Source organism: Xyrauchen texanus, chromosome 3, assembly GCF_025860055.1.
Source record: "Xyrauchen texanus isolate HMW12.3.18 chromosome 3, RBS_HiC_50CHRs, whole genome shotgun sequence".
Classification (NCBI taxonomy): Eukaryota; Metazoa; Chordata; class Actinopteri; order Cypriniformes; family Catostomidae; genus Xyrauchen; species Xyrauchen texanus.
In genome coordinates, this window is record NC_068278.1 from 4,504,489 (window position 1) to 4,513,758 (window position 9,270).

Here is a 9,270-nt window from a genome sequence, read left to right on the forward strand (position 1 = left end):
TATACAGAATAACTGATAACAGTTAAGTTTGAAAAGTTTTGCACAAAATAAAACTGACTTTTTCATCCAATAGGCCTGCAGTACTTGCCTATGGTATGTGGGACCAGGTGCGAGTAGATCATGGCAAGGAGTTTTATTTGATGCTCTTCATGCGGGAGCTGCTGGCATCTCACCGCCATCATCAGGAGCGAAGGCCTTATTTACAGACTTCATCCACAAGGGTACATTTCAATAGTTTGTTTGGTTGCTTCAGCAATACACTTGTATGCCTGCTTTTATTATCATTACTATTATTCTATTTGCTTCAGCAGCATACTGTTGTCATGCATATATGAGATAAATTGCTGTTACTGTTACTATGCTTTCCCAATTTTAGGGTAATTAAACATAAAATGAACCATGGCCGAGAACAGGTTTCTTTTTTAAATCTGGTTACAGCTTAACAATAAACAACTGCAGAAGCAACCACACTGGACTTAATTCAACCTTTATATTCTAGTTACGTGATGAGCATTGTGATTTTTAAGTTACAGTCTATTTGGGAAAATGGTCCTTAAGCAGAATTCCTGGTAAAACTATAAATTTACTAGCTCAGCGGTCAATGTGCATAATGACTGCTGAGTTGGTAAATTTACAGATTTACTGTGAATTCTGCATGACCATTTTTCCAGAATGGACTATATGTTTCATTTACCCACCAGAACAAATTGACTGATTACACATCTTTGTTGCAAATTCAGAATCATATAGTTGAACGAATCTGGCCTGAAGTCAACAATCGTGTCAACTATCCACTGAAGACAGCTCTTCTGCAGTTGGTGGATCAAGAGGAAATAGACATGAATGACAGCCTTGTGAGATATTGTGTGTCCAACCTGACTGGCCAGTTGTGCCAGATTAGTCTTACAAGGCTGGTGGAGTCATGGAATGCTCATTGAATTCCAGGTGAAATAAAACAGTGTTTCGAAGATTACAATAATCACAACAGGCATTCATAAGTTTCAAGACCAACAGTATGTTCTTTATTTTACAGGTAAAGGTATACCAAATTACTTGGCCTGCCGTGGGTGTCCCAAAAAAACCCCACAGGGATCAAAAAAGGATCTCAGAACAGAACATGCCTCTGAAAGACCATTAATTGCAAATATTAAGGTCTCCTGCCACTGTTCCACACATGTTTTGCAGCCAATAATGCTCCGGCAACACTGTGTGAAGACTGGCTTCTCGATGAACTTTAAAACACAAAATGAGAAAACCTAGTCAGTCATTTTGTGTGTCCATACAACCTTAATGTGTTATTGATGTACTGGGGGACAACGCTTTCTTTTCACTCAACCTAAAATGTCTTTGTTACTGTATCATTACACCATGGGCTGTTACACAAAGGTTTGCATCGGTACATGTAATTAATTGTAGTGGATGAGACATGGGTGACTCACTTGGTTAGAGAATGTAATAATTTATGTGTATTTGGAAATTTCAAATTCTGGAACACACTACACAAAATGGATCCAAAATAAATGTACATGTGGGACATTGACTATCTATTGTGTACTTACTCATACAAACAACACAGCAGAACCCTTGCTTGATGGTCTGTAGCTGGGAAGGAGTCAGGATCACTCTTTCAGTGGCAGCTAGATTGGTGAGCTCTCTGATTGCTGCAGTGACATCTGGTAGGCTCTGTGATGCCAGTACAAGCTCTTCTATCTTCTCAGTGACCTCTCCAATGCCTGCAGCATCTTCATCTTTTCGGCTGTTACAAGGAAAAAAACAATAGATATATACTGGTTGTGTTTTAGTGGTTTTGGTAGTGGTAGCCAAATAAATCTTTGTCCCAAACATTATAGAAGCCACTAAAATACTGAAGCAGTAATGGCCAAAGGGTTGGCAAACATGCTGATTTCAAATAACGTTTTTTCAATAGTCTGAACAACAAAGGTAGAGATAAATATACTGTAAGTAAAAAAAAAAAAACACAATGCATTTCAATCTTTGGACAAATAAGAGAAATATGAATACTTAAGATTACATCATTCTCCTCCTTTTGGTGCCCTGGAAGCCCTGTTCTTGTACAGCAAGAATCTTTCATGCATTTTGTTTCCAGAACTGTGACCCTTTACAGTGGGGGTGAAAACCAGGAAAAAACATTCAAGCTTAAGTGTTGGTTAAGTCATCATGAGTTATCACATCCCCTCTCTTTTTAAATCACAAAAGTAAAAACTTAAAAGTTAAACAAAATTAATGTTTCCCACCTGTTGTTCCTTCGGGGTTATGACTTCCAATGGCATCTTGCACTTTTCTGATTTTCCCGTGAAGGGTAGCCTCACATTCCAAAAACCTGAACACCACCATTCTGCTGGGACTCAACCTCCCACCAACCACCTCAGCAAGAAAAATTTATCTGGAAGAATATCATATTAAAACACACGGCATTCATAATCCTAGTAATGGTTAATAGTCTTATGTATTTTGTATATCAACAATAACTATAAAATGCACTCAGTTTGTTCTTATAGTATCTGTGGGTTGACTGGTGTGAAAATGTAATTATCTCTTCCTTGGCTCAGGACCAAACAATACACAAAGTTCCATGTAAATACTTTCATAACATTTTGCATAAGATTGCTGACAGACACTGCAAAAACATAACCTCCGGCACTTTCTTGGCAGAGGTTATGAAAGTCAGGGGGAAATGTTAAAATGTGCATAATAATGTAAATGAAATGTACAACAAGTAGTATTAACTATTACACTACAACTACAAATGAGACAAAGACTGGCAACTGGAGTTGATCATATCATCAAATGTGAAGTAGGTGTTTTGCAATTATATTTAATTATATTTTATTTCCCGTCCTGTAATTGGTACATTTGAAATTATAAATCGTATCACCGTCATTTAAGAAGTTACCTTTGAAATGTTTGAACTGCACAGTTGGATTAGGAGTAGTCGCAGGTGTTCGCATGAATGTTGAGCTGTGGTATTTGAAGCTGATGAGGTGTTCTTCACCTCACCGTGAATCTCATACAGAGCTCTTGGAGTAAGATCCAATGTGCTGAAAACACCAGAGGCTCCAGGAAAAATGGCCACATTTGGGTGATTCTCAAGAAATCCAGATTTAGAAGGTGTCCAGCATCAGAATTTTTTAAATGCCCTTAAAGCCAATTTTCTTTTTGCACATATAAGATTAAGGTCTGAACTTACTATAACCATTATTTTTACAAGATTTAAAAAAATATTTCCTATATAATTATTTAAATTTTTTAGATGAAGTCCATAAAAAATTATCATTACCGCAACATGACATTACATTAAATATATGGTTAAAAATGTGTATTTTTGGCTAATGTTAAAGTAGACTCTTATTACTCATGCTCAAAGCTATGTAAAACTCTGGAGAGATTACTTTTTCATATTTATTATTTTTTGTAATTTCCTTATTTTCTCTCATTAATCATGTGATGATTTACAATTTCTTTTATTTAATTGTTTTACTAAAAAATAACATACACATTTGTTATGTAGCAGACCTTAAATAAGTAGTGTTGTATAATATGTATATACATTTTAAAACAAAATATGATTATCGAATTATTACTTAATTTGTAAAAAAGATACATGTTGCGGTAATGAAAATACCATTTCGGTAATGAGGATCAATGTTTCGGAAATGAGATTTAGCTCACATATTCACTGTTGACAAAGGGGTTTGATGCCTAACCCTATTTTACATATTTAAAACGCATACAATTTTTAAAAGAATATTTATTTCATAAACAGAGTTTCATTTTCTCATTTATCGTAATCATCACAGTACCATGCCTTGTGTTAACAAGTGTTGTGTATACAAGTTACAATCTTATGCTCATAAAGAATCATGTCATGTAGCCTACACTGTAGTACTAACAAATATACAACCATTAGTAGAAATATTATCATTCTAGTATAACATATAACATATGTGTTCATGAGAACTTTTTCAATGTAACATATCATCATGTGGTCCTGAGAAACATTTAAATGTAACAGCATCATGTGCTCTTGTAAAAAGATTTTAGTTTAGCTAAAACGCTTTGGTCCTGACATTCAACCACACAACCTTTTTCTGAGAATAATTTCATGTGAAGAACTTGAATAGCAGCAACTCGATTTATGAGTTGGTCAAACAACTAAAACAAACAACTGGAACGACTGCTTTGTACCAATCACGTTTTCCCCCAACTGTAACTCATTCATGAGCGTTTATTGTGTTTTGCCCATATGTCAGGTAAAATGCAGAAATGTCTAGCAGAGGAGGTGACAGGAAGCGGTTACAAAATATACAATAGTCATCTTGAATGTAACATTTCATGAAAAAGACATAGAAATACATTGTTTCACAGTAAAAATATTAAATAATATTACATTTATAGTAGGTGGCCTATACTGCATTCATACTGCTTTTTGTGGAAGCACTTCATAAGAATGAAACATTTGTGACCCCTGCTGGGGGGGTTGTAATAGCTATTTTGTTATTTTTGCTATTTTAAGTGTTTAAGGCAAATATCAAGTTATATTGAAATGAGCAAGAGTTATAGTGCATGTCCCTCCTTCATAAGTCTGTTTCTCATTACCGAAACATTGAGTATTTCCACCGCAACAGGCCTTCAATTGTTGCGGTGAATGATAATGGTGTTGCGGAGGATGAGCGACCTTAAACATTCTTGCTAACTGTGGAAGCTAAATGAGGGTTAGCTAAACTTTCCCTCTCTTTATATATTTAGACCATAATGGGGTATATAGTAATCAAAAAATTAAAACGGCAACATTTTTTAAAACTTCACAAACTCATGTTTCAGTAATGAGAACTAAAAAGTCATGTAGGTACTATGACAAACAAAATTTTAACTTTTATTTGGAGAGAAAAAATAAGAACTGCTTACCTGGTAGCCATCTTGAGTGTCACAGTCATTTATGTCCCTTCCAACAAAATTTCTTGAAAATGTTAGTTCCTTGAGGACTTAAACAATGATTGAAAATTGTTGCGGAGGATGAGAAAATTGGTCTTGGACACATTTATATTCCTTATTATTGTCACTACATTTACCAATGATCACCAAATACCACATGTTTCTTTACTGTAAATGTTTATAGTATAACATGCACTGAAGCTTTTAAGTTTTTCATTATAAATATTTCCATCTCAAAGAACAGAGAATCACCCATTTGCGTCATCAGTCATGTATAGACTATGAGTTGAGACCAGTCAAGAAATTCACAAGTCAAATAACCTGCAAGTGTTTATTTCCAAACCTTTCTCAATTAATATTTTTCAGTGACTACTGAGAGGTTAACTTCTTAAAGGATAATCCACGACGAGGCGAACTTCTGACTGTCTGCTAAAGTTAGACAACACCTCCTCTAACTTTAATGGGGTTAACGTTAGGCTAGCCTCACTAAAATCTTTGTATGATTTTTGTGTGTGGCATGTTTGCCTTTTACGGCAGCAGCATAGGTGAACTGAACATGGAAAATGCGACTTTTTCTGCAGTCATGTCTTCTTCCCTGAGAGAGACTCTTTTATTGTTTCGGGAAACAACGTATTGCTCCATGTCCATGTATCACTCTCTATGATCACGCTCAATTACACAGCACGTACTTTTTTCTTTTTTTCTACACAGCTCCGTCCTCATTGGCGCTCTTGTCACGTAAATGACCACATCCGCTCTCGGAATATGAACAAACGGTCCTTTTTTCGTTTCTGTTTTAAAGTAATAACATTTTTTGTTATCCAAAATAGAAAATGAAACTCAAATTATTTTTAAAATATCACTCATCCCTTTTTTACACTGAAAAAGAGAACCACTTTGTATTTTAATTTTAATTTTGGTATTTTAAAACAAAAATCAAATAGCCACTTGTTTTTTTGTTTTTTAATACCCGATTCTAAAAGGAAAATGGAATGACCAAAAGATACACGGACCATTGTACAATCCATGTATCTTCCGTTCATTCCATTTCCGTTTTGAAATAAAAATAAAGAAACGGATAATGAAAAAAACAGGTGTTTTCATTTTTCTGCACAAGTAAAAAACAAACATACTCAAATTGATTTATTTAAAAAAAAAAAAATAAAGTTTTCTATTTTTTTCTTTTCATTCTCTCTTCTCAAAACAAAAATTGAAGAAAAGGAACATCTAAAAAAATATTTTTAATTTACATACCTCTTACATCAACACTTACAAAAGTCACCAGCAGAGGGAGTAAAGATAAGAGACCTTCTATTTTACATGGGGTAATAGGAGGTGACTATTCATATGATTAATAATAGTACAGTAAATATGGCATTTCCTGGAAAAACTATTGTTATCATGCATGGTGATTTGCGAGATGGGTGTGTCTACTGCATTTACACACTGTTGCCACATAACTGGCCTATCAGACAATATATGGTAGTGATAATTACAGTAATTATGCAGGAAATATTAAACATGATCATGTATGAGTGTCACATGATGCCATGTGAGGTTTGGACATGTGAACGCGAGCTCTGTGCACTTTGCTAGTTTTAACACTTTTTATGTCATAAACCGGTGAGATTCGACACACCTTAACTGTTCTAGGAAGACAATATATCAAAGAATTCAAAATCCTGGGGCTCTGGAGACATTAAAAGACACTTACGTGCTCAAGCTGATGCCCCTGAGCAGCAGAGCCAGGGAGCCGATTTGGCCGGAGAAATTAGGTAAATTCGGTGAGAATTGTTGAAAGTGTCAGCAATGCTGATGATGGTCATTGCTGACTTGGAGGATCTTGCTGTAATACGTCAATCAATCACTTCCACGGAGACAAAATTCTCTGAGGTGGTTACAAGAGTGGGGGATGTCGAGAAATGGATTGATTATCTGGAGTCATCGGAGAGGGAATTATCTGCTAAACCGCTAGCAACCAAGGTGGATTTGGAATGCATCTGGGAGAAGTTGGAGGACTTGGAGAATCGTAACCGGTGGAATAACGTCCGAATTGTTGGAATTCCTGAGGACGAAGAAAGTCAGGATGTGGTGAAATTCCTGAACGAGCTCTTCCCGAATCAGCTCAACATAACAGGCCATAAGCTGGAAATCGAGCGAGCTCACAGGGTCCCAGCTTGGCGATATGCAGAGTTAGACTCTTACATCAACAGAAGGTCACTTTTGCACTGATGTTCCCGGCCAAATTGAGAATAGATGCTAAGAATAGCTGAAAAATATTTACTTGTTCCCAGCAAGCGATGTCCTTCATAAAGTAAATGTTATGAGTAAGTTATTTAGTGATACTCACATTGCAGCCAAGTGGACAACTCATTTAACATTCACTTGACCGTTTAAGGAAACTTTTTTTCCGCCTAGCTGCTGGAGTTTGTTTTGTGGAATAATACTCCTTTGGGATAGTGTTGTGGATGAATCTGTACATTCTTTGTGCTTATTCCTCCTATTGGTTGGAGTATTTCTTGCAGGACATCGGAGTGTCTTATTCATTTGTTGCACTCATGTAGCAGTCAAATGAGCTGGCCCACTGAACATTAATTTGACTGCCCGAGGAAAGTCAAGTCAAGTCATTTTTATTTGTATAGCACCTTTCACAACACACATCTTTCAAAGCAGCTTTACAGAAGATCAGACATTAACAGAAGATAAATCTATAATTTCTATAAAGTCGATGAATCATCATTGTGTAATTAGATAATATAAGATTGTTAATCATGTTTAAAAATAAGTAATTAAATAATAATTATATTAATAACCCCAGTGAGCAAGCTGAAAGTGACTGTGGCAAGGAACACAAAACTCCATAACCTTGGGAGAAACCAGACTCACTGTGGGGGCCAGTTCCCCTCTGGCTAACATCATGAATATAATGTAAATATTACTTATGTATTGTTAAAGTCATGGTTTAAAATTATTAAACTAAGTAAGTGTTAAGGGTCAGTGTTTAAACATTGATTGTATTTGAACTGTAAGATTAATGAGCAATGTCTTTGAAGTCCATCCTGGATTAACTGCAGAAGTTCACATAGATGCAATTGTCCTTGTTAATCGGCTGATGAAGGCTTTTGTTGGCAATTGATAGTAGATGCATTCCATTATAAGAGTGTAGTCCATCAATAGACAGAGGTGATGCAGGCAGAGATCAGTGAGGTGACCCTGTATTTTCCAGGTACATCCCTTCATTTTCCAGCAGGACAATAGCAAACCACATACTGGCCAGATAACAAGTGTATGTCTGGAGAGTGCGGGTGCTAGATAGATCTGTGCAGTCCTGACCTGTCTCTGATTGAGAATGTGTGACGCATTATGAACACAATGATTGGGGGAAATTCAGATTGCTGAAATTAACAACTTGTGTCTTCAGTGCCTAAATGCTTAAAAGTATTATTAGAAGAAATGGTGATGTTTCACAGTGATAAACACTCGACCGTCCCTTTTTGCATTGTGACACAACTGTGTCTGATTCCGATTACAAATGAGTGAGTGTGTGTATATATATATATATATATATATATATATATATATATATATATATATATATATATATATATATATAAAATGAACAAGGTAAAACATCAAATAAGGTGTTGTTGTAGTGCTTTCAATAGGTTGAATAGAATTTACAAATCACTCCTTTTTGTTTTTTTATTATAATTTTTAATACTGACCCAACTTTTGGGAATTGGACAAATGTCATAATAGTGAATTATTCCTATTGTAATTGTAATTTTAATTTTAACATTAAAATACTTTTTGTATGGCAATTGCATGTCATATTGTTAATGTAAGATACAGATATAAACCGAGCTCAAGACTTTTCTGAGTTACCTCGGAGCGGTTTTATAAATTAATCAAGAGAGTGTCTGCATTTTCAGTTTCACATTTGCCCACTAAGACAATAAAGTACATAGAAGTGAGCAACAGATACGTCTGCTGCTGCAAAAAAGCCTTTTTAATTTGACACTTTTCACTATTAGTTAATTTCCGAAACCGTAATTGTAATGAGTATTTGTACATATATTCTATGTAGTCTCATATACAGAGTTTATTACAGTTCCCTTTACAAAAAGCTTCACTATGATGCTGCGCTGCTAAGCGCTATGGGGAACAATCCTAGTTGTGACCGAGCTGAATAATGTGTGTAACACGTCAATGAACATTGACCGGAATTTATAGCCTCGGCTGATGTAATCATTAGATGCACCGGAGGCCAGGCTATAAATGGATACGTCACCAGGTGTCGTCAGAAACTCTTTTTTC

At 35.5% G+C, this 9,270-nt stretch overlaps 1 long non-coding RNA gene across 2 annotated transcripts; it reads right to left on the reverse strand.

The window, feature by feature from the left end:
* Positions 1–1,039: 1,039 nt before the first annotated feature.
* LOC127620893 (uncharacterized) lies at positions 1,040–4,927 on the reverse strand. Of its 2 annotated transcripts, XR_007967823.1 has the most exons (5): positions 2,915–4,927; positions 2,256–2,404; positions 2,033–2,117; positions 1,560–1,756; positions 1,040–1,232 (listed from the first exon to the last, which is right to left on the reverse strand). It is a non-coding gene; the product is annotated as an uncharacterized LOC127620893 (long non-coding RNA). The 2 variants fall into 2 exon arrangements; XR_007967822.1 differs by having other exon boundaries at positions 1,043–1,232; positions 2,256–4,927.
* Between the last annotated feature and the right edge of the window lie 4,343 nt (positions 4,928–9,270).